The 25,492-nt window shown below is 41.9% G+C and overlaps 1 long non-coding RNA gene and 1 pseudogene across 1 annotated transcript in view; one reads left to right on the plus strand and one right to left on the minus strand.

Annotated features, from left to right (window-relative positions):
- LOC118356098 overlaps positions 1–9,504 on the plus strand; it is a 34,196-nt gene extending 24,692 nt beyond the window's left edge. The window contains exon 4 of the long non-coding RNA XR_004819425.1: positions 9,422–9,504. This is a non-coding gene — a long non-coding RNA (uncharacterized LOC118356098). The remainder of the gene's footprint in view (positions 1–9,421) is intronic.
- LOC113914946 lies at positions 2,367–3,242 on the minus strand (annotated as a pseudogene).
- Positions 9,505–25,492: the final 15,988 nt, after the last annotated feature.

A 25,492-nucleotide genomic window follows, 5' to 3' on the forward strand; every position in this document is an offset into this window, starting at 1 on the left:
CATCAACTAGTGTAAAGAGCTGGAAATTACAGAAAGGACTGGATGTAAATTCTGGAGTTTAGAAGTACGATAACTGAAAAGCAATATTCACTAGAGGGACTCAGCAGTAGATCTGAGTGTGCAGAAGAAAAATCAGAGAATTTGAAAGAAGATTAATACAGATTATACCACCCAAAGAACAGAAAGTAAATAGAATAAAGAAAAATGAACAGAGTCTCAGAGAAACGTGAAACACCATTTAATGCATCGACATGTAATGGTAGTGCCAGGAGAGACTAAAGGTGCAGAAAAAATGTTCAAAGAAGTCATGGCTGAAAACTTATACAGTGGAAAAAAAACAAAAAACAAAAAAACAAAACGCTGATACACACATATAAGCAGTTGAACAGACTCTTAGCAGGATAAACAAGAGATTCATACTCAGAAACATCATAGTCAAAATGTTGAAAACCAAAGATACAGAGAAGCTCTTGAAAGCAGCAAGAGAAACAGGACCCCCCCCCCCCAGTAAGATCAACAGCTGACTTCACATCAGGAATAATGGAGGCTAGCAGGCAGTGTGACGGTATATTCACAGAAAGAAAGAATCTCTCGGCCAAGAATCCCATATGACAGTCTCAGATAAATAAAAACAGAACTAATTGTTGGCAGAGCTGCCTTATAAGGAATACTAAAGGAAGTTCTTTAAGTTGAAAGGAAGTGACCTCAGACGGTAATTTGAATCTACATCAAAAAAAACAGAGCTGATAAAAATCGAGGTAATGATAAAAGACAATATTGTTACATTTTTATTTTTTCTTCTAATTTAAAACAATATCTGTAAAATTGTATTATTGGACCTATAATACATAGAAATATATCTGTTTATAACATCACAAAGATGAGAGTGGAGATGAAGCCATATTGGCTTGAGGAAGTGACACCAGGAGGTCCTCCCATCCACAGAGAGAAATGAAGATAACCCCACCTGATAAATAAGAAAATGAATGTATTTTAAGAAACTCCTACGAAGATATTTGTGCTCTTATTTCTTCTCTTGGCTTACATAAAAGACAGTATTATAAAAAGCAGTAATTCCAACAACGTATTGTTGGGTTTGCAATTTAGGCATTCATATGGAAACAAGAGCACAAAAAAGGGAAAGAGAATGTAGCAATACAGAATAAATTTCACTGTCTTACTGGAATTAAGTTAGTGTTAATCTGAAGGAGATTTTAATAAGTTAAGATGCATATTGTAAGCCCTAGAGCAACCATGGAGGAGATTGCTAAAAAAATATATAGTTCAAAATCCTTAAGGGAGTTTAAATAGTACATAGCAGCTATCCACTTAAGTCAAAGGAGGTGGTAAAGGAAGAATATAGGAACAACATGGTTATGAGATATACAGAAAACAAAAAGAATGGTAATTAACAATCCAGCCATATGAATAATAATATTGGATATGATTGTATTAAACCCTCCAATCAAAAGAAAGGGGTTGCCAGACTGGATAGAAAAAAAATGCTCCCACTTATGTGTTGTCCACAGGAAACACACTTTGGATTCAAAGACACAAATAGGTTGAAAGTAAAAGAATAGAAAAAGATATGCCATGTAAACAGCAGGCATAAGAGATTAGACTGATAAAGTATCAGATAAATGGACTGTAAGATCTAATATCAGACAAAATAGACTGTAAGATTTAACACAGATCAGGTCTTGCCTCTCCTCTGGTTCGAAAACTCTAGTGGCCTCCCATCTCTGAGAATAAAATTCAAATATTTAAACCAGCAACTATCTCACTGCCCCCCCAATCTCATGCCATCCTTCCCTAAAAATGGCTTTATTTTATCCCACATTTTGATCTTAGTGTGGCTAGGTATAGAATTCTCGGTTGGAAATAATTTTTCCTCAGAATTTTGAAAGCATTCTCCATTTTCTCTTTGGAAGCTTTTTTTTTTTTTGGCATTTTATGAACAAATTCAGGTTTTATTTTTACTTATTCTTACATTGGTGGGAGTGGATGTCAGGAACTTATAGGTAAACCAGAACTTTTGTTTTCTACCTCTTAGCTGAACAAAAATACACACAATGTGGCATTATCATTAGGCAAGACTTGCTTTTTTACATTTCACACGAGAATACAGTATTATCCTTTTTTGAACAAAATGCCCAGATTACTAAGGAAACTATCTTTGGGGGAAATGTTTAATAAATATATTTTAATAAATCCTCCAGTAGGAAATGGGAGAGTTCATTGCCTTTCCTTAGAAGAAGGCTGTGTGAGTAGTTATCTGTCAAAATTTATCTGTGCAGCTCACCAACATTTCCTCATTGGAAACCTCAATAGTTCCCCATCACGGTTCCCAAAATGACTTTAAAGTCTCAAAATTCTGTGTCTCCTTTGGCTTGCTTCTCTCTGGATTCCACACAGGCTTTATTAATGGTTCACTTCATATCATCGTTTCTGTATTCATAAATTTTCTGTAGCACATTCATCAGTCCCTCCCTGGGATCTTTTTCAGTGTCTTAGGAGGAATTTTCTTTCTCTTTGCCCTCTTTTTCAACCTGAGTCAGTCCCACCACGTGTTTTTTGCTTTCTTTCTATATAAGGTAAGAATGGTATCTGTCTTAATTTTTTTTGAACTGCCTTCCGTGGAGATGGGTTTCAAGATTGTTCACAACATGGAGTAACTCTTCCTATTTAGATTCTTTGCCAAAAGATCAAATGACCTCGCTGTGAAATGCACCTGCATATTCTCAGTGGGGATTTGATGAACTCCTGTTAAGGTGACGTAGATTTTTCATAAATCTATCTGACTGCTCCCATCTGTACTTACGGATTTTCAATGTATATCCCGTTATAATGGGAGCAACCACAGCAGCTGGATTTTTCACTGTCAATAAGTTTTGTTTTTCTCTGTGATTTCTGCTGCATCCTGTTCTTGATTTTTTTTTTTTTTTATTAAGATTTTATTTGACAGAGAGAGACACGGCGAGAGAGGGAACACAAGCAGGGGGAGCGGGAGAGGGAGAAGCAGGCCTCCTGCCGAGCAGGGAGACTGATGTGGGGCTCGATCCCAGGACCCTGGGATCATGACCTGAGCCGAAGGCAGATGCTTAACGACTGAGCCACCCAGGCGCCCCTTGTTCTTGATTTCTGTCTGGATCTTGGATTTCTCTGCATCACATACTCTTTTTTCTAGTGGCTTTTTCCAGCAGCACCTTTACCTCCTCTGGATCTTTGTGTAGCTCTTCCAAAGCTGAAACCCTGGTTGGGCTGGGTCAGGCAAGGCCTGAGCTGCAGACCTGCAGCTGCACAGGGGGAGAGAACAGGAGACATTGCTCCGAATGCATTCCTCCAGACACGGGCCCCACCTGTAGGAGTCACAGTGCCCACGGCTTGGGCACACACCCCACCCTGTGCAGGACCCAGCCTGCCTCTCCCTTTGGGAGCTTTAAGGTATTTAGGATATTTCTCTTCAACCCCAGTGCTCTGAGATGTCATGAAAGTATGCCTGAGTATGGATCACTTTTCGTTCATTGTGCTGGACACCCAGTGGGTCCTTTTAATTTGTAAATTCATGTGTGTGTTTGTGATTTCTCTTCCTCCTTCTATTTGCTGTGTTCTTCCTTTCTAGGAGAACACTTTACCAACTGTTTCCTAGAGTGGGCCATTTCTGCTCCTGTGTTGGGTTTTATTAGTTTTATTAGTTCTGGCGTCAGGATATGTTCCTGTCCTCTGCCAACATCTGTGAGGAACTTACTGCAACCCCAGGTGCCCCAAACCTTGGTCATCTTTTGGCACACAACTGTGCTGAATAAGTATTTATCTATTGCCACAATGAAGCTAGTTAGTAGGAGCCACTGCAGGACGGACGGACATGTGACAAGCTATAGGGTTGTCTCTGCTTTAGGTCTGCTGGATGGCCCTGCATCCCCTCCTCCTTCCTCCGTTTCTCTCTTTGTCCACTGTGGCTTCCTGACTCTGATTCCCACAGATGTTGCAGCACTTTCAGTTGTGCCTTGATACCCCCTCCAGTGACCCATTCTCCAAAACCATCTGCCGCACAGTCCCCAATTTCTCTGTCTTGCCCCAGGGTCATGCATTTAACCATTGAGTTCTGGCTCTAAAAATTCCCCAGATTAAGAACCACGTGAAGATAGTTCCCATTTATTGAGCTAAGGTAGATCTCACAATCTCTGTTTTTCATACGAGGCAACTAAAGCTTGCTTGGGTGAAAGAGTGAGACTTCCAATCCAGGTCAGCCTCTAGGGTTTCATGATTTTCAACCTTCCATGCTGCCTCCTAGTCCTCACAGTGTAATTTTAAGGATCAGATGAAGCAAGCAATGTTAGAATCTGCACAGACTTTGGTGACATTGATGGGCATGTAAATTCTCTAGAGTTTTCTCATCTGAAAAGGTGATTTCTGGAGCTAGAGTTATTCACACAAAAGAATGGATCCCTGATGATAAGAATTAAGATGAGCGGGCACCTGGGTGGCTCAGTTGGTTAAGCGACTGCCTTCAGCTCAGGTCATGATCCTGGAGTCCCGGGATCGAGTCCCATATTGGGCTCCCTGCTCAGCGGGGAGTCTGCTTCTCCCTCTGGCCCTCTCCCCTCTCATGCTCTCTTTCTATCTCATTCTCTCTCTCAAATAAATAAATAAAATCTTTAAAAAAAAAAAGATGAGCTAGCAGATGAAGGGAAGGTGAGAGAGATGGGCTGGGTATCTGGGGAAGGGAGGCCTTTTGGCAGTGCCCTTAAAGGACCTCATCCAGGCACTACTTGGACAAGACGAGTTAGGTGACACTAGCAGAGCTTTCGTTGGCATTGCTGCTTCTATGGATGACAAAGCCAAGGACAGTGTGTTCCAGCTTCAGGGGAGAAGCAAGCTGTGCAATAGGAGGTAAATCTCTGGCTTGCAAAAGGTTGAGTAACATGCTTCTTTAAAAAGCTCACCAGTTGGCTAAATTTAGGGTGGTGAACACTATAAGGCCAAGAATATACTTTGGCCTTGGGCCCATGGCATTTTCACATGACTGGGAATTGGATGCATTTTCATTTTCTCTAAGCTTTTCTCTTGACTCTTAGTACCTTTGTCTTTGGAGGCAGGAGACTGTGTGCTGATAGTTGGGTGGAGCCCTGTAGTTATGACTAATGTCCCTGTTGATAATGACAGTTAACAATCACCCTGTTTTTTGGGGGGATACTTTTTTTTTTTTCCTGTGAGTGGCTGGGTGTGCCCTGTGATGATTTTATATAATTTTGTTTCATCAATCATCAATCTAGAGGGGCATTTCTTGACACTTCTCTGCTTTTCTTTCTCTTCTGGGTTCCCTTCTCTGATTGTTTTCTTCAAAGCTGTTTTCAAAGACAAGAAGATCTTTGGCAGCATGAGCCCTTTGCCAGCCCCAGGTAATCGGTCTGAATGCCTGCTCACCGGCTTATCAATTCGGCGCCACCACTCCCTGTCAGCTGCCGCAACTTCTGGGGTGTCTACCTTCCCAGCCAGTGTGTTGCTAATCAGGATGGGAAAATAAACATCCAAACCTATCAAAGTTGAGAAGCCATGAGGCAGAGTGAATAAAGTATTGATTCCAGCGCTAGCACGTCCAACTTCCAGGACCAACTTTGCTATTTACTGGATGAATCATTTGCTTCTCCGAGTATTGCTTCCTTATCTGTAAGATGATGATACCACTTTTCTTGTTAGCTTTTATTTGGCTTAAAAGAGATGTGTGTCGGTGCTCCGTGAGTGGTTGTTCCTGTCCCTCTCTTCTTAGAAGGAGCAGATGGCCTGGCCTTGTAGTGAGGCCCTCTGCTACTGTACATTCGGCAGCACCAGTCGCAGGCTCAGGGACATAAGCGAATCCATTGTGACCTCTAGGGAGAGTACCTAGTTTTCACACTTAGGGACTTCTTTCTTTTTACCAGGTTTATTGGTTTGTTCTTCAGTAGACCTGAGTAGTTTTTTTTATACAATTATTAATCTGACTCAGATTCGTTCATTCATGCAATAAATGATTTATTAAGCACGTCTATAAGCTAGCACTATGTTAAGTGCTAGAGACGTAGTCTCTGTCCCCAAGGAACCCAGAGTTCAGTGGAAAGATGGACTGGTCAACCTATAACCACAGAGGAGCCAGCTAATGCTAACAAGGTAGGTGTAGATGCACAGAGGAAGGGCATCAAAGCCAATCTTGGGGAGTTATTAAGGGCTTCCTGGAGAAGGGGACATTTATACTGATATCTAGGGATTTGTAAGAATTGGCCAGGCAGAAATATGGCAAAGGTAGAGTGGGTCTGAAGGATGGTGAAGGTGGAGGCAGTCCTATCTATGCAGCATGGAATGGCCTGGGCCAGCCTTGGTTCTGTCTCCCTAGAAGATCCCGAGAGACTACGAGGCCCAGATGTATTTCAGAGGGTCGTCAAGGATGACTGATGAGAATTGTTCTTTTGTGGAGCATTTTAAAAGATAACTTTATTACTTTTCAGATGGCATTCTGAAATAGTCCCAGTGTGATATTTTTGTTGGTTAGTGGTTGGGTGTTTGTGTGCATTTATGTGTGGAGAGGTACAAGGTGCAGGGGAGAGTCACTTCTCTCAAGTTTTATGGTATGATGTTAAATGTGTTTTCTTTGTAGGGTTCATGCTTTAGGCCCAGGCAGTTTGAGGAACAGGCTGTGACACCTTCACCCAAGTTGGCCCCCGCTACCCATCCCCACCTGAGTTGCTCATGAAACTCTCATTGACTCTGAGTGAGATGCTCCTGCATTAGACGGGGTTTAGACTGGCTGATGGAGAGGAAGAGCACATAATACTAGCAACAGGGGCCATGGATCCCTGCCCAGACATGAGGGGCACAGAATGTGTGTGTGTGTGTGTGTGTGTGTGTGCGCGCGTGTGTGTGTGGGGAAAGCACGTGGGAGGCCAGGATACCTCCGAAGCTAAATGCACTTTTCACCTTCCTTTTCCACTGTTTCTACCTTGCTCATCTATTGCAGATGGGGAACCTGACCTGGATTAGCCAGCTAGGGTCACAGGGGCTCAATAGTTTCAAGTCTGTCCTGGTTGGGTAGGAGGCTCTTCCATTGGAAACTTGCAGCTGTGATTTCAGGGAATGAGGATCGTCCCTTTTATGTTGTTCTCTGTCCTGCCTTCCCACCCCCGACCCCAGCTGCCTTTGAGTATAATTCAAGGGAGTTCTCTTTGGTCCAGGTGATCTAGTTCATTTTGCATATGATGAAGCCAATGCATCATGAAGTGCAGTGATTTGTCCAAAGTCATGGAATGAGCCGGTGTGAGGACTGGGTCACTAATTATAGCCCAATACTTTTCCCACTAAATATCAACAGCTTGATCTGACTTTCCTACATACGGTCCCCAACACTGGTTTTAGAAGTGTGAGAGAGAACGAACATGTGCTAAACATTGTGCTAAGGGACTTATACATATTCATCTCATTGATTCACCATTCCAGGCCTTCCAGGAGGGTGTGGGCATGGGCAGCAAGGGAAGGAACAGGGAAGCACGTTATCCACGGATGGAACCGGTGTTTGGAACAAGGTACAAAGCCCATGTTCTGTCTTCAGGCAACTTGACCTCAACCTGCCATACTTGAGCCTAAGAACTGACGGGCTTTGGATTAGGGTCAGGAGTCACTGCCTTTTGTCACTGACACCATGCAGAAGTTCAAACCTGGGTCTAACTCTACATTTTCATGGTTTCCTTCTACACTGAGGCCTTTGGGGCTTAGTCCCTCCAGAGACAACATTACCACAATCCTGATTGAGTTCAGTGTCTTCCCTAGCTGACTTTTGGGAGTATTTTTTTTTTTTTTCTCAGCCTTCTTGATTCTACCCAGATTTATTCTTGGCTTTTGGACTGGTTAAAGAATATTTGCTGACTATGGGAGAAATATGTTTAAAACACGAACTTACTAATGTCAGAGATGGATCTGAAATACTTTCAAGTAGCCTTTCATCATGCTTTGCTGACTTCTTGATCTGTGCTTGCCTTTGACTCTTGGAGAATTGGAATGTAGAATTTCAAGGGGCTAGGACGGAGTTCTAGCAATATTTGTTGTCTTTGATTTGAGTTATTTATGTCCTATCTGGGGTGTCTTTGTGCATTTTGAGTTCAATGTGCTTGTCTGTGATGTGCCAGGATGTTCTCATATGGCTCCACAGTGTCTTTGATTTTCCTGAAGCCATCACACATTTCTTAAATTTGCTTCTTCTTCCCATTCAGTCTCAGCTGCCTCTCACATTCATGACAGAATTTCGAGGAAGTCTCAAAGCTCAGCACCTTTCCTTCCTGGCACATAGAGCACAGGACCAGGCAACTCCCCAAGGCCAGGCTCCCTCTGGAGGGCTGCGTCCTGCAGGTGCAGAGTGTGCTTTTCCCCTGGCTTGTGCGCCCATGTCTCTGACATTCCCCAGCCAGCAGCCCTCTGGCTTTTTACTGAATTACGGACCCATTGTGAGCTCTCACATTATCTTTTTCTCCCAGACCTGCTGTGGACTGATTTTTCTTGGGAGAGAAGCTTCTGAGACATACCAGGAGCCATAAGGGCACTGGGGGGAGAGTACAGCTTATTTGCCTGCATGATTCCTCTGCAGGGGGCTGGGGGGAGGTGTGGGAGGAGGACTCTAGCTTCCTCTGCAGGGGCCTGGGGGGGAGGTGTGGGAGGAGGACTCTAGCTTCCTCTGCAGGGGGCTGGGGGGGGTGTGGGAGGAGGACTCTAGCTTCCTCTGCAGGGGCCTGGGGGGGTGTGGGAGGAGGACTCTAACTTCCTCTGCAGGGGCCTGGGGGGAGGTGTGGGAGGAGGACTCTAACTTCCTCTGCAGGGGCCTGGGGGGAGGTGTGGGAGGAGGACTCTAGCTTCCTCTGCAGGGGCCTGGGGGGAGGTGTGGGAGGAGGACTCTAGCTTCCTCTGCAGGGGGCTGGGGGGGTGTGGGAGGAGGACTCTAGCTTCCTCTGCAGGGGGCTGGGGGGGTGTGGGAGGAGGACTCTAGCTTCCTCTGTAGGGGCCTGGGGGAGGTGTGGGAGGAGGACTCTAGCTTCCTCTGCAGGGGGCTGGGGGGAGTGTGGGAGGAGGACTCTAGCTTCCTCTGCAGGGGGCTGGGGGAGGTGTGGGAGGAGGACTCTAACTTCCTCTGCAGGGGGCTGGGGGGGGTGTGGGAGGAGGACTCTAACTTCCTCTGCAGGGGGCTGGGGGGAGGTGTGGGAGGAGGACTCTAGCTTCCTCTGCAGGGGCCTGGGGGGGGTGTGGGAGGAGGACTCTAGCTTCCTCTGCAGGGGCCTGGGGGGGGGTGTGGGAGGAGGACTCTAGCTTCCTCTGCAGGGGCCTGGGGGGGGTGTGGGAGGGGACTCTAACTCTTCCCTCTTTTCATTTTTTTTTCTTCTTTTTTTTTCTTCTTCCCTCTTTTCAGAGCAAGACCTGTTTTTAGGAAGCTTTTGCAACTCTTCTAAACCCTCCAGATAATGGAAGGCTATCAGAGGCTGTGGGCATCTGAGCAAATAAAGGGGATTTTCAGTGTGTAAGTGTGCTCTGGTAGACACCAACTTTGGACTTTTCTTCAGGGAAGTGTCTTTCTCACCGCTTCCCCCCCGCCCACCGCCTTTAGTCTCCTTCCCAACAAAAGATCTGGATTTTTAGGTAGCAATAAATATACCTTTATATTAAGTTCCCAGGATGGTATTTGGCCCACATTAGGCGTTCAGTAAATATTTGTGGAGATTATAAGCTGTGCTAGCTTTATCTAGTATGCATTCCTGATTTCTGCCTTACTCGATACCTTACCTCTGCCCTGGAACCGGTTGGATTCTCACTGCGATGTGTTCTGTGATGGTTTTCAGCTCTGGGTTCGAGTATGCTTTGTAGTTCTTATTCTCCTACATTATTACTCTCTAGAGTCTGGTGGTCTAAGAATTCATATGGGTTTGGGGGTTAAATTAAACCTCTGTGTGTTACTGCCTTATTTTAAAGATCGTAAGTGCCCCAAGGGTACGGGTCTAGCCTGTCCTTGCAGTAATGAGCAATACCTCGTAGTGCAGGCAAACCCTGACCTAGGACAAAATGCCAAGGTTGGGGTGATTAGGTCCCCAGGGTGAGATGACAAAGGGGATTGTCTCTCTGACGGCATCCAGCCTCAATTACTGAGATGGAAATGCTGGTGGGACTGGCTATATGGTCTCTCTCTTTAATCTCACCTCTTGAAGCTGCTTAGTATATTGCAAGAGTGAGGGGAAACTATGCGTGTGGGCTTACTGCCCTGGAATCCATTTATTTAGTAGAAAGGATTCCAGAATTAGGTGCTTTTTCTCCACTTCATTTTTTGCTAACAGATTTTCTCTCCCTGTTACAGTGTAAGATTGATTTCTGTCTTCAAAATGTGTTCATGGGGATGAGGGCTTTTCAGTAAAAGCATTACAAATCATCCACAAACATCAGGCATCTTTGGGAGAAGGGAGGCTGTGTCTACAATGCTCATTTTTCACAGAGAGCACTACCACCTGACATCTTCCTGAATTTCCAATTTCAGATTGTCCTTGTCTGTTTGAAGCTTGGGTATGTGAATTCCAGATGAGCTTGTGCAGGCTTTTAAAATGTGCATGGTGTGAGGAGAAGGAGCAGTGACAGCTGACTGACACAGAAATGGCTAAGGAAGCCAGGCTCAATCAGAAACCCTGCTTCCGATGAAACCCCCATCTTTGCTGAGTGCCGGCTTGTCACCAATTAGACCATATTTCAAAGTGATTTCACAGGTATTCATTCATTGACTCCTCCCAGCATCTCATGAAAGAGAGGAGGAAGGATTAAGTCCACATGGCAGAAACGGAAGCTGGGAGCGTGAATGTTTTTGTGACTTAGCCTTAGCCCAAAGCCGGTTAGCAGCAGAGGTGGGGTAAGAACCCAATTCCTTTTCCACTGTACTTGGAGGGACATGTTCCTTAGAAGTCTATATAAAGTGCCTTAGGTTGTATAATAGCAAGGAACTCAGAATGGATCAGAAAATTAGTCACAAAAGATCTGGATTTTTAGGTAGCAATAAATATGCCTTTATATTAAGTTCCTAGGATGGTGTTTGGCCCACACTAGGCATTCAGTAAATATTTGTTGAGATTATAAGCTCTCATCTCCAAGCCCTAAGCTCTGAGAAAATAGAGCTCTGTGTTTAGTACAGGATGGAGAGAGATGAGCAGCCACACCTACAGAGGTACAGCCCAGGGCTTTGAAAAGGACCTCAGTGGCAGCAAAAAATGTGCAAAATGAGCCCTAGGATGCCTGCATCTCAGCCACACACAGCTTATTCATTTGATCCCATAGGTTGTTTTTTTTTTTTTTTAAGATTTTATTTATTAGAGAGCACGAGTGGGGTGAGGGACAGAGGGAGAAGCAGACTCCCCATTGAGTCGGGAGCCCAATGCGGGGCTCGATCTCAGGACCCCGAGATCATGACTTGAGCCGAAGGTAGATGTCCAGTTGACTGAGCCATCCAGGTGCCCCAATCCCAAAGGGTTTGAATGGACTGTTCCAGGGATTTTTTTTTTTTTTTCCTCGCATCATTCATTTAGATTCTGGGAGCCTCTGTCAGGAAAAGAAACTGACGTTCTCCATCAGACATCTTCCATCGCTTCCATAGTCGCCTGGGACATGCATGATCTGACTTCTCCCACATTGCCAGCCGCCCACTGGCTCTTTTTTTTTTTTTTTTTAAGATTTTATTTATTTATTTGAGAGAGAGAGAGCACAAGCATGAGTGGGGGGGATGGGCAGAGGGAGACAAGCAGACTCGCCGCTGAGCAGAGAGCCCCGTGATCCAGAGATCATGACCTGAGCCAAAGGCAGGCACTTAACTGACTGAGCCACCCAGGTGCCCCTCTCACTGGCTTTTGACCTGTGATTTTCTGACTTGGAAATCCACCACGTTGCTCATATATGATTTCTTGCTTTGGATTTTCCTGATACTCTTATGCCTTAGCAATGGTGTCTTCTCACAGAATATCTGGAGATGCTTTTTGAGACCCTGGGCTCCCTGATGCCTGCTTGCCTGCCTGACTTCAGACCCCTACCTCCATCCTAACCTAACCGGGTGGCTTCTGGGATCCTCTAGCCTCTGGCCTTTTGACCTGAAATGTGTCTTACTTTCAGTCTTGCTATTTAAAAAAATTCTTTTTGTCTGACCACTCTTACCATTTCCATGTAGGGGAGAAGTTATTTTGTAAGTTGAGAGCAGAACAAATCAAAATACCAATGGATAGAATTTTGAAAAAAAAATCTTTGTCAAGCTCTTCAATTTACTGATGAGGAAATGGGCCCAAAGAGGTTTAGGGGATTGTCTCACAGTTCACAGAGAGAGTTGATGGATGGGTCAAGTGTAGAACCAGGTGTTTTGCTCCCCCACTGTGTAACTATGGTGTCTCCTATTTTTCTTAAATATATGAAAACGTCTAAATCATACTGACAAAGGAAAGGACCAGTAGAAACCTCTTTCCTAATGGAATGGTGCACACCCCTTTCCTGTGTCCCCAGCCCCTCTTCATCAATACTTAAGGTCCTAAGGCAGGAAAGGAATTTAAAATACAAGTGCTCTGATTGCTTAATGCTTCCGGTTTCCCAAGAGTCCAAGACTATGGGCCATTAGCAAAAGCATTACATTTGATTCCCACAAAGAAGCAGGAAGTGATCCCCATGGCAACCATGACCAGGATGGAAATGGCAGCTTGTATTGTATCCTGGAGCTAATTGTTGGCCGTAGAAGACCACAGACCACAGATATAATGAGCTCCATGGGACCCATGGTCTCACGCTGGTGGTACTGGATGCCAGCCAGAGTTTGTGAGTGAATGAGCTTGAACAAACATGATTTGTTAAGCTGTATAGATAAGAATCAGAGTCAGAGAAGTCACATTTGAGATTTGGCCTGTATTTTGTCCTGGAGCATCTGTGCCAGGCTCAGTGCAGGGTATGATGCGCTGGCTTTCTCAGTGTCTGAGAAACAGGGCGGTGCCAAGGGGCACCCAGCCTGGACAGGCCAGATTTGTGTTTGATCCTGTCTCTTCTTTGAATCATGTCATGCCCCCTTGAGTTCTATCTTAGGGAACAGCCCGTACTTTGCAGGAGCCCCATGTGGCCCTCTAGCTCTGCAGGTGGAACCACTTGGCCCAGCTATGACTTGGGGTGGAGTTCACTTAAAGGGGTGATGGTCTCGGATGTGAAGCTGCTGCGAGCTGGTTCACTCCCTCAGCCCTCCGCTTGCTGGCTGGGAGTGACTGCAAATGCAGGAATCTTAGGCCAAGGGTCAAGTTACTGAAAAGCAAGAAAGAAGAAACAGTGGTTTTAGACAAGTTCGGATATATGTTCACATTGTCTAGGTTGCTTCCTGCCCCAAGTACCGTTGTGTTGTTTCTCTGCTCGCATTACCCTGTCCCCCTGCTGCTAAGCTTTCTCCCGCCTCTCTGTCAGGAAAGGCAACAGACACTTTCTGGCAGACATTTCTATAGCTTCAACGGCCTGTGGCAGACACAGCCTGATTCTCTTGTTAGAGATGTTGGAAAGGCTCAGCAGGTTTGGACTGGGAAAAAGGGAACTCTGGTGCTGGCTTACAGTGAGAAACCTCTTCCGTTCAGCATTCAGTGCTCAACACACCTTTGCTGAAGCCTATGATGGGCCAGAACACAAGGGTGAACGATGGGAAGCTTCCTGGAGGAGGTGGTACCTGAGCTCTATCTTAAAGGATGTGTGAGCCAAGGAAAGAGCAGAAGGGAATTCCAGCATGATCAGCAGGAGCAAAAGCATGGAGGCAAGAAAGAGTTGGGTGTGCAGGATGCCCCCAACATTTGGATTTTGCTAGTGTAGGAAGTGAATTGAAGCACGAGATTGAGACAGGAGTATGGGAGTCATTTTTTATGATGAGCTGGCTGCACTATTGAGTATTATCACTGTTGCTATTTGAGGCACCTTAAAGCAAGCTCTTTTCTGATCATCTGTTAATGGAGCTTCAGACATTACAAAATAATGCATAATTGTCAAGTCTCTTAAATCTGGCCAGAGAAAGTGACCAGGAGAAAGCGTGGGAGTAAGGCCGGGCTTCTTCCCCTTTCACTAGAAGATCCGTTTGAAGGATCTGGGATCTGCCTGCAGCATTTCCTTTGCTCTGGTCTCTCAGTTGTCCCCTGGGGCCATCTGAGGGTCCCCTCCTCCCTCTAGCCATGCATGCTGGGGAGTGGGTGCGAGAGGCCCGGGGCTGGGAATAAGGCTCTAGACCTGTCCCTAATACTTGACCTGGCTGATTTCTGACTAGTCAGTTCACCTTCTGAACTTCAGTCGCCCCCACTGTGAAATGAAGGGATTAATACTCTGAAATCCAGGTGGGGAACTTTGCTCTGAATGCCCCTAGCTCTAGAGATGGTGCCAGCCATGGTTTTCCTGAGTTGTGTTTTTATCTTATTAAAAAAACAAACAAAAAAACAAACCCCGACACAATAAAACATATGAGAGAAAAATCCAATTATAAAATGTAATATTATAAATATAAGAAGTATTAAAAATATATAAGTAGTATATATTTATATATGTAGTTACATGTATATAATGTATACACATATACCTACACATTTCAGGGTATTAGTGCAGTTGTACTGTCTTAGCTCACATTTCAAAGTCATCTTTGGATTTTGGGTATTTTGTGGTATCATTTCAGATGAAGTAAGTAAACCTCTGGGGAAAGCCAAATTGAAAACTGCCCCCACCCATCTTCCTTTTTTTTTTTTTTAATAGTACAACCTAATTGGAATCTATATTAACCATGTCTTTTGGGTATACAGGGTGGGAAAGAGAGCTTTTCACAAGGAAGTAGGTTAGTAAGAAATGGAACATGGCCTGAAGACATTCCCAGGGCCAAGTGTGCTTTAGCTCTTAGAGGTAATGAGGAAGCCATTCAGTATATTAATAATACAATAGCTCCCATGTATCAGGTATGGTGCTCCTTATGCATTAGCTCTAACCTTTATACAACCTTGCAAGGTATATATTTCCTCCATTTTGCAGGTGAGCAAACTGCTCCAGAGTTTCAGCAATGTGCCCATAGTCACACAGAGCATAAGAGTTGGATTGTGAACTAAATCTGTCAGGAAAGCTGGTTTTTCCTTCTTGTTTATGCTGCTCCTCAACTAGAGTAACCTTAATGCGTGTGACAGAGACTGTATGCCACCCCCCACCCCCGCCTGAGAGTTCTAGGGAGCAACTTGGAAACTGAGGAGTGTAGAAGCTTCATCTTCATCTGGGAGATGGACGTGCAATGGTTTCTTAAATAAGATTATATGAAGGACACAATGCTTATTGTCAGGGACAGCTAATTCTCTCTTCTGGGTGTAATAAAATATCGTGCTGTTAGCCCAGTAATTGTAATATGTAGCTAATTTACTTTGGTGGATACTTACTGTTTATATGCTCTGCATCTGCTGCTTCTGGAAATGTCAGCCCCCAAAAATATCTCTCTGGTTTCTGCCAGAATGGCTAGATTTTTTCATGACCTCATACCTTTGACTACCATGGACAAGTACAAGGTTGGACACCTGATCCAAGTGGGACCAGTCCAAGTAGCCTGCTGTCTTGGCCACTGTTGACTGGCCCAGGTTTGGGAATCTGTCTGGATCTGGGCTGCAAAGCTCCTTCTTCATATGTTTTTAACTGGGATCAGAGAAAGCAAGAAGTCAGTCTCTGAGTGGTAGACCTTTAAGACCTACAACTCTGGGACTGTTGTTGACCATGCTGCAGAGACAGAATGAAGCAGAGACTAGAGAATGGGAAGAACCCTGGTGGTGCCTGTGTTCTTGCTTTGAGTCGTTGCTGAGGTCAGAATGTTCCTGACTTATGTTCTGTACGACACCTCGGTATACTTCTTTTTGCCTAAACTATTTCCAGTTGAGTTTCTATCACCTGTACACAGATTAGCCTTCATGTTCTCACTTCATAACTTTATTTTTTGAATAAGCCTAATAATTGTTGATCAATCGGGTTCCACAGAAGGCTGGTTATTTGAGTGTTTAGAGTGCTGTGCTGATGAAGCCAAGGGTCTGCAGTGTACTGAGATGCTCTGTGCCACATTGGCTAAGTCACTGTTTCTTAGCTTACTGTTTGTTAACAATTGGGCTTGTTTTTCTAATTATTTTCAGCTTTGGGCCCATTTATTTAAAAGGGGGAGGTGGGATGCTGCAGAACCAGAACTTCAAACCCTCAGCCATAAAATAAAAGTGTGTTGGTAAATCCCTGGACTGATAACAAATATGTTCTGTGCTTCGTGCTACGGTTTTGCTTTTTACTCTCCTACCTTCAATTTGGTGCTCTAACTGGGCTGCATCTGTTTTCTGGCCTCTGAGCTTAGCCTCTGACTCTGGCTTTCAACCAGCTCCATCTAAACTGTGATTGTGATAGGTTGGTACTACCTGGCACCCTAAGTCCCACTGATTAGATTCTCAGTGTTCTCCTTTTCTGGGTCCTGGGTCAAGGTCCTGGAGCCTTGTTTGAGGTAGGACTCAGCTGCTACCTTTGGTAATAAGAGAAAGCATTTTTAAAAGTATGTGGCTAGGTCAGTTAAAATTCATGATCACTAGTTTTGATCACAGGTCAGTAACATCATCTTTTTTTTTTTTTAATAAAAAGCAACCTCCATATTCATGTTCAGATGAATTCAGCTTTCTCTAAAGTCTAGATGGAAAGCAGAGATAGCAAAGAAAGGTAAGGGCCTTCTTTCCCCCTTTGAGTTCCTGGGAACATGTAGAGTTCCTTTTTTCAAGTCACATTACACAAAACATATTTTCTCTGTTCTTATTTTTAAATATATGCACATAAATTTGAAGTAAAAAGATAAGAGAAAGTAATTTTTTAAAAAAAGTACAAGTTGATATTCTACCAATGAGTGTGTGTGTGTGTGTGTGTGTGTGTGTGTGTGTGTTTGTGTACATCTCAAGCATCACTTTGAACAACTATTTCCAATGCAGTTTAGAGTATTTTACTCAATACAGTTCCCATTTGGTTTTAAAAAGCATGAATGCTTGAGTGAACGCGGAATGGCTATTCTGCAAAATGAAAATAAGTAGCTAATCACTTCTGGATCCCGTCTAAACAGCACTGGGCTGTTACCATTGGAGACTGCCGTTGGGATGCCGATGAGACTGGCCGCATAGCCTCATGAAGACCCAGCTACTTTTGGCTGTAAATGCTCAATAAATGTCTGCAGAATGAAGATAGCTAGAGAGCACAGTCTTTGCTTATTGAGTTACATCCCAAATTGGGTATGCGTGTGAGAATCCTGCTCAAGGGACATGCCCCCCAGGCACCACACGGCCTTCCCTGTGGATCCTAGGTTACAAGGATTTGCTGAATGCTCTGGGACAATGCAGGCTTTTTCCACCTACGTTATTGGTGTTATCCCATACTCCTATTGAAGTGGTGCTGTTCATCACAGTACGTCATCCGCTATTTTCAAGGTGGGAGAATGGGAGCGTTGTTGGGGAAGAGAGCAGAGCGAACCCTGGGCAGAAGATGTGAGGGTGCGGCTCATAGAACCGGGCACTGTTTGGGGCGCCTGGGTGCCTTAGTTGTTAAGCGTCTGCCTTCGGCTCAGGTCATGGTCCCAGCGTCCTGGGATCAAACCCCACATAGGGGCACCTGGATGGCTCAGTCGGTGAAGCGTCTGCCTTTGGCTCAGGTCACGATCCCAGCGTCCTGGGATCGAGCCCCGCATCGGGCTCCCTGCTCTGCGTGAAGCCTGCTTCTCCCTCTCCCACTCCTCCTGCTCATGTTCCCTCTCTGTCTCTCTCTGTGTCAAATAAATAAATAAAATCTTAAAAAAAAAAAAAAAGGACCGGGCACTGTTTGAGGAGGGGAAATGGAACAAGGATCTCTTTAGGGTACGGAGGATGGGACTTCTCTCTTGTGTGTTCAAAGAGAGCCGGCGAGGGCTTCTTGGTTCCCTAGCCCCAGCCTGTTCTAGCCTTATTTCTGCTCTTACGATTTCTCATTACATGCCTTATTTTTCAGTTACGTTATTCTCTGAAGAATGCGGGGGGTTCTCCACCCCATTGCTCACACTGATTTCTCAGTCTGGACCACAGTGACATTCTCATCTTCCTCTGTCTCTTTCTAGGAATGATCTCTAGTGCTCAAAGTCCAGCTCACATGTCACTTCCCTGTGTTGTCTTTCTTGATTCCCACAGGCAGAAAAGGTTCTCTCAGAAATTCCACAACACTTGGTATCACTCCTTGATCATTTATTACATCTTGCCATTTAGATAGATGCTATCGTAGTGTTTGTATTTTTCTGTGACTTGCTTTACCCCATTCTTGTTTTGACATTCATCCACATCGATGTGGGTAGCTGTAGTTCATTTACTTCATTGCTGTAGAATATTCTGTAGTTTCAATTTGCCACAATTTGTCAATTTCCTTGGTGATGCACATTTGAGTTGTTTTTGTTTGGTTGCTCTTTATATATATTACTGCTCTGTCTTCTGGCACACATATGCAAGTGCTCCCAGAATGTATAGCTAAAGGTGGAATTATGGTTCATTGAGTATTTTAAGGTTTAAAGGTAGTGTTAAATTATTTTGCAAAGGGACTGGATTCAGTGATAGTCCTGCCTACCAGTATAGGGGGGTTCCCCATGTCCTGCATTCTCACCAAAAATTGAAACTGTCAGAGTTTAAGTTTTACATTTCTGATGATGCAAAATTGCCTTTCATTGCAGTTAAAATTTGTGTTTCACTGATTACTGACAAAGTTGACAACTTTTCCGTATGTTTACAATCAGTTTTTTCTGTGTAACAGGACTAGATAAACTTTTTGTCCAGTTTCCAGGTAGGTTCTGACTTTCTTGTTGATACACATGAATTTATTATAGATTCTGGACACAGATTCTCTGTCAGCTACATTTCTTGAGCTCTTTTTTTCCCTAGCTTGTTGCTTTTTTTTTTTTTTAGTTTTTAAATAGCATCCTTTGCTTCACAAAAGTGTCCCATTTGTCATAGTGAAATATAGCAATCATTTTTGTGCATGTGTGTGATTTTTATGTCCTGCCGAAGTTTATGGAGATATTCTTTGTTTGCTGCTAGAAGTTTTGAAGTTTTGCATTTTACAGTTAGGTTTATAATCTATTGGAAACTGAGTTTTGTGTATGAAGGGAAGAGTTCAAATTTGATTTTCTTCTATATGGATAACCATTTGTAATAATGCCAGCTTTCAAATAGCTCTTCTTTTCCCACTAACATGCAAGGCCACCTCTCTCATATATGAAGTTGCTATATACAAACAGCTCTCTCTTTTTTCTGTGTGGCTCATTGGTCTATTTGTCTATTCTTGTACCAGTGCCACATTGACTCTATTGTTATAACTTTAAAAATAGGTTTTGGGTATTTGATATGGTGAGTTTTCCTCCTCCTCCTTGTTCAGGACTATTGTGGACCTTTGTTTCTTATATAGTTTCAGATTCAGATTATTAGCATCCACCAAACAAAACAAAAATAAACATTAGCGTATTATAGTAACATTGAAGCTATAGATCAATTCAGGAAAACTGATATTTTATGATACTAAAATTTCTTACCTATGAACATACATCTCGCCATCTATTTGGGCATTTTTCAGTACCTTTCAAGAAAGTTTTTAATTTTTGCCGTAAAGGCCGTATACATTTTTTTGTTCTTAGATTTGTTCCTAGGTGACTTTGCTTTCTGTTGCTATAGTAAAGATTATCTTAAAATTACTTTTTCTCGGGGTGCCTGGGTGGCTCAGTCGGCTAAGCATCTGCCTTCGGCTCAGGTCATAATCCCAGGGTCCTGGGATCGAGCCCCACATCGGGCTCCCTGTTCAGTGGGAAGCCTGCTTCTCCCTCTCCCACTCCCCCTGCTTGTGTTCCCTCTCTCGCTGTGTCTGTCTCTGTCAAATAAATAAATAAAATCTTTTTTAAAAAAATTACTTTTTCTCTTTGTTGCAGGAACATAGAAATGCAAGTAATTTTGCATATTGATTTTTTATTAATTCACTTAACTCTTATCAATTGTAATTTCTTTATAGTTGCTTTTGGGTTTTCTCTGTAGAAGCATTGATTTATGAATAATTCTTTCATTCAACAGACATTTATTGAGTATCTCAATGCGCTAGGCTCTGTTCTAGGAATATTCTGTTCTAGGAAGTTAACAGAAGAAACAAAACCTCTTGCCTTAAAGTAGCTTACATAGACCATTTTTCCCCCAGTCCTTGTATCTTTTAGACTGGGAAGGGAAAGGTTAGCAACTGGTCTGTAACCCATCCTGTTCAGGGAAGAGAGGGAAAAAAAACTCAAAAGAATTAAATGACCTGGTCACATCTCCTTGTAAACATAATGTAAATCTCCTTCTTATATGTGGGCTGCTTTTATTAAGCTATGTCTGATCTATGTAGGTTTTTGTATGGTAAACCAGTTGTTTGTAGATTTATGTGGCATGGCCCACTGGAAAATATCAGTATCAGCCATGTAATTTATGGTTTACAAAATGGAGATGTTTCATGATAGAAATTTCTCCCCTTTGTGGAAATGATGTCTAGCATGCATCCTTACAGAACGCAACTTAAATCTGGACCAGGGAGCTTTCTTCCACAACACAGTGAGGGAAGCTATCAGAATTCTCCATAATTGACCTGCTTCTTGTGGCTACCTGTGTTCTTTGAATTATTAATAAAGTTTGATATTAGGTAAGATCTCTGATTTTTGTGAGTTTGACTTGACAAATGGACAAGATCACAAATGGTCATCACAGTGCCTTATTTTCTTACTGTAATGAAGTAGGATGATATTAGTGGCTATCAGTGTTGTTCCTGATTTTATACAGAATATGTCTAATGTTCCTGCATTTAGGATGTTTTGTTTTGGGTAGATGTTCTTAGCAGGTCAAGGAAATTCCCTTCTATTTTTTTTGCTTGCTTTTTGTACTCATGAATAGGTATTGGATTGCTTTGAATGATTTTTCTCTGTTGAAATGATGAATTTTTCTCTTTTAATCTGTTAATGGGGTGAATTGTATCATTAGATGTTAAATCAAACTTGCACTCCTGGAATAGATTCAGACTGGTCATGGTGCATGTACTAGTCAGGGTTCTCCAGAGAAACAGAACCCATAGGATATGTATAGGTACACGTAAGAGGAAATGTTAGTAAGGGAATTGGCTCATGCGGTTAGGGAGGCCAAGAAGTCCCATGATCTGCTGTCTCCCAGCTGGAGAGCCCTGAAAGTTAGGGTATAATCAGCCCAAAGGCCTGATTATAAGCCCATGGTATAAAATCCAGAGTCCAGAAGTCCATGGTATAAAATCCAGAGTCCAGAAGTCCAAGAACCAGGAACTCTGAATTCAGAGGGCAGGTAAAGCTGGATGTCCCAGCTCAAAAAAGAGTTCATCCGTCTCTCACCTTTTTGTTCTATTGGTCTATTTGTCTATTCTTGTACCAGTGCCACATTGACTCTATTGTTATAGCTTTAACTCTGCCCACATCGGTGAGGGTGGATCTCTTTACTTAGCCCACTGAAATCAAATGCTAATCTCTTCCAGAAACATCGTTATGGACACACCCAGAAATAATATTTGCTAGCTGTCTGGGCATCCTTTAACCCAGTCAAGTTGACACATAAAATTAACCATCACAATATATATATGTGATATGTGAATATCATATATTCATATGAATATATGAATCTAATATATATTATTGGATTCAATTTGTAGGGTACATATAGGAGAGAGATTTTTCTCTTCTCATACTTTTCTGATTTTGGTAGCATGATGATATATTCTTAAGTATGAATTAGGAATATTATTTTTTATTTCCTAGAGGAGTTTTTCAAAGATTCCATTTATTTTTTTTTTCTTTGTGGGAAGATCATTAACTACTAATTTAATTTCTTTAATGATTATGGGGCTATTCAGGCTTTCTGTATCTTCACGAGTCACTTATGACACATTTCTTTTTTCTGGGGTTTGTTGGTTTTATATAAAAGTTTACTGGCTGAAGTCATTATCTTTTTAATTTTCTGCTCTATCTGTAGCATGGTCCCCTTTCATTCTTGCTATTGTATGTTTCTGTCTTCACTCTTTTTTACTTGATTATTCTAACCAGAGGCTTAACAGTTACTAGTATTCTCAAATATCTTTTGGATTTTTGGGCACTGTGTATTGTATCTTTGTTTTCTCTGTTTATTTCTGCTCTTACATTTATTATTTCTTTCTCTTTGGGCATTTTCCCATTTTTTTTTTTTTTTTTAAATCTTAAGAGACATGGATATTTATCAGACATACAATTTTGGGGGGCATCTGGGTGCTCAGGTCATTATTTTAGAGTCAGGAGATCGAGCCCTGTGTCAGGCTCCATGCTGAGTGTGGAGCCTGCTTGAGATTCTCTCTCTCCCTCTCCTCCACCCCCCTCCTGCTCTCTCTCTCTCTCAAAAAAAACCCCCCAAAACCAGTTTTTTTGAAGAGCCTGTGTCAATGACATGCCAGTCAGATATTTCAGAAATCACCAGGACAGGGGGAGCTGGGTGGCTCAGTTGGTTAAGTGTCTACCTTCGGCTCGGGTCATAATCTTGGGGTCTTGGGATCAAGCCCTGCATCAGGCTCCCCACTTAGTAGGGAGGCTGCTTCTCCCTCTCCCTCTGCCCTGTTGCTCCCTCTACTTGTGCTCTTTCTCTCTGTAAAATAAATAAATAAAATCTTAAAAAAAGAGAAAAAAGAAATCACCAGGACATATGCTTGTTAGAGTCTAGAAAGTCTTATCTAGAAAAATTGCGCTGTTTTAAATTTTTTTCTGAGGTAGACTTTCAACTTTTAAATTTTCAGCCTTTCTTCTATAAGCATGCAAAACTATAAATTTCTTCAAATTATTATTTTAACCTTCCACAAGTTTTGATATGTATTATTACTACTATTTAATTCTAAATACATTTTAATTTCCATCATATTTCCTTTGACTCATACTTTAGAAATACTTTATTTCCAATCATAAGGGGCTTAAATTATCTTGTAACTGACTTTTAATTTAATTGTGGTTAGAGAATATGCTGTGTGTGATAGGGATAATGTGAAATGTGTTGAGACTTATTTTATGGCCTAATTTGAGACAGTTATTGTAAATGTTCAGTGGATCTTGAGGATAACATGTATTTCTTGTTGGATGCATGTCCCTATAAATATCCATCAAATTGAGCTTGGCATGTAATTTTTGTCTGCTTGAATACTAATAATTGAGAGAGGAATGTTGAAAACTCCTGGTATGATATTACATCTGTACATTTTTGACATTCTATTAACTTTCATTTTATGTCATTTGAAGTTATTTTGTTGGGTGCATATATGATCCTTATTTTTTGAAAATTTGTATTAAGCAATGACTCTTTGTAAGTGCTTTTTATACCAGAATTAAATTTTCTGACATTGTTTTCTTTTGATTAGTACTTATGCATCTTTGTTATATATAAAATTTTTCCATGTTTGTACCTTTTACATCTATTTCTTAGAAATAACATTTAGCTGATTTAAAAAATCTGACAATCTTTTAATTATGAATTACATTTACATTTCTTATTATTACTGATATATTTGAACTCATTTTTACCAACTTATGTTGGGCTTTCTATTTGATTTCGGTGTTCTGTGCTTCTTTATGTCCCATTTTTTACCTTATTTTAGATTATTTTTTCTTGTTCATCCTCCACCCCTTACCCACCTCTGCCTATACTTGTTAGGAATATATACACCATTTATCTCCTTTTCCTGGTTTTCCTTGTAGACTGAAAATTTAAAAATAGCTTCTGCACGTCTTGAATAATAAGGGTCTTATGGTTCTTTATCTTTGATTATCCCTGTCTGGGCTTATGAGCTGTTGTTATTCAAGATTTTATTTCTAGCATTTAAAAAAGTCTTGCAATTTAAATATTATTATTGTATTATACACAAAGATTTTTCACATTTGTCTAAATCCTTACTAATTTCTTTGCTCACCATTCTTTATCTCGAATCTTACCTTTTGAATAGTTTTCCTTCTTTTTGAAGTTTATCATTTAGAAGGTCTTTTTTTGAGAGTTAGTGGTAAGCTATCACAGTTCGTGGTTGTCTAAATATGTCTTTATTTCAACTTTGTTCTTCAGAGTCTTCCTGAGTATGTAATTCTAGAGTTACAGGTCTTTTCATTCAACAGTTTGACCATTTCATTAGATTCTGGCTTCTCTTACTCTTGAGAAGTTTGATGTCAGTCTAGTTTTCATTTATTTAAAAATGTGTGTGTGTGTGTGTGTGTGTGGCTGTTTTTAAGATGTTCTTTTAAGATTTCAAAATGATCTTACATGTTCACCAATTCCATTTTAATATTTCTGTCTTTGTTATTCTGTGTTATTCTGATCGTAATTCATCGGTATTCCTCAACCTGAAAATTGTGTTTCACAAATTCTGAAAAATTCTTAGTCATTCTCTCTTCAAACATTAGATCTCCTCCATTCTGTGCATCAGCTTCATTTCTGAAATATCAATAAGATCTGTTAGATTCTCTCACTTTATCCTCTGTGCCTTAATTTATTTTTTCAATTCTTTGAAATCTCCCTATCATTTGTTTTTAATTATGGATAAATTCTTTAATTTTCCTTTCCAATAGGTTATCTTTTCACCTATGTCTAATTAGATTCAAAGTCTAATTATAGACTTTTAGTCTAAAATGTATAGGGGCGCCTGGGTGGCTCAGTCCTTAAGCGTCTGTCTTCCACGCAGGTCATGATCCCGGGGTCCTGGGATCGAGCCCCGCATCGGGCTCCCTGCTCTGCAGGAAGCCTGCTTCTCCCTCTCCCTCTCCCTCTCCCTCTCCCCCTGCTGTGTTACTGCTCTCGCTATCTCTCTCTCTCTGTCAAATAAACAATAAAATTAAAAAAAAAAAGTATCTATATCCTATTTGTGAAATTTAAGACTTTGATAATTAGATATTTTATTTCTAATATTTTATTTGGTTCTATTTACAACTTGGTCATTTTTGGTAGTCTCTTATTCTTGTTTACTTTTTGACTCCATTAAAAAATGTCTTTAAACATAATATATGGAGTATTTATATTCTGAATCAGGTAATTCTGAATATCTGAAGTCCTTGGTGGGGGGGGTTATGTTTTCTTTTTTCCCTCTCTTCTGACTCTTGCTCTTAGTATCTTATTTCTTCACTTGCTTAACAGTTTTTATTTTGAGCTTGTTTTATTTTTGAACTTAGTCTGTGAGAAGTCTTGGGGCTTAGTTTTGGTGTCTTCACCCAGAAAAAATGATGTGTTTCTTCTGTATACCTGAAAATATTAACAGCTAGGATACAATTGTATTTACTCTCTGGATTTAGGGTTTCTCTGATTGTACCCAGGAGTGAGCAGACCTATGATTGTGGCTTGTTGATTCTTAGGGGGTAGCCATCATCAATGGGAATCTTATTCTATTGTTTGCTACCACAGCT

Source organism: Zalophus californianus, chromosome 11, assembly GCF_009762305.2.
Source record: "Zalophus californianus isolate mZalCal1 chromosome 11, mZalCal1.pri.v2, whole genome shotgun sequence".
NCBI lineage: Eukaryota > Metazoa > Chordata > Mammalia > Carnivora > Otariidae > Zalophus > Zalophus californianus.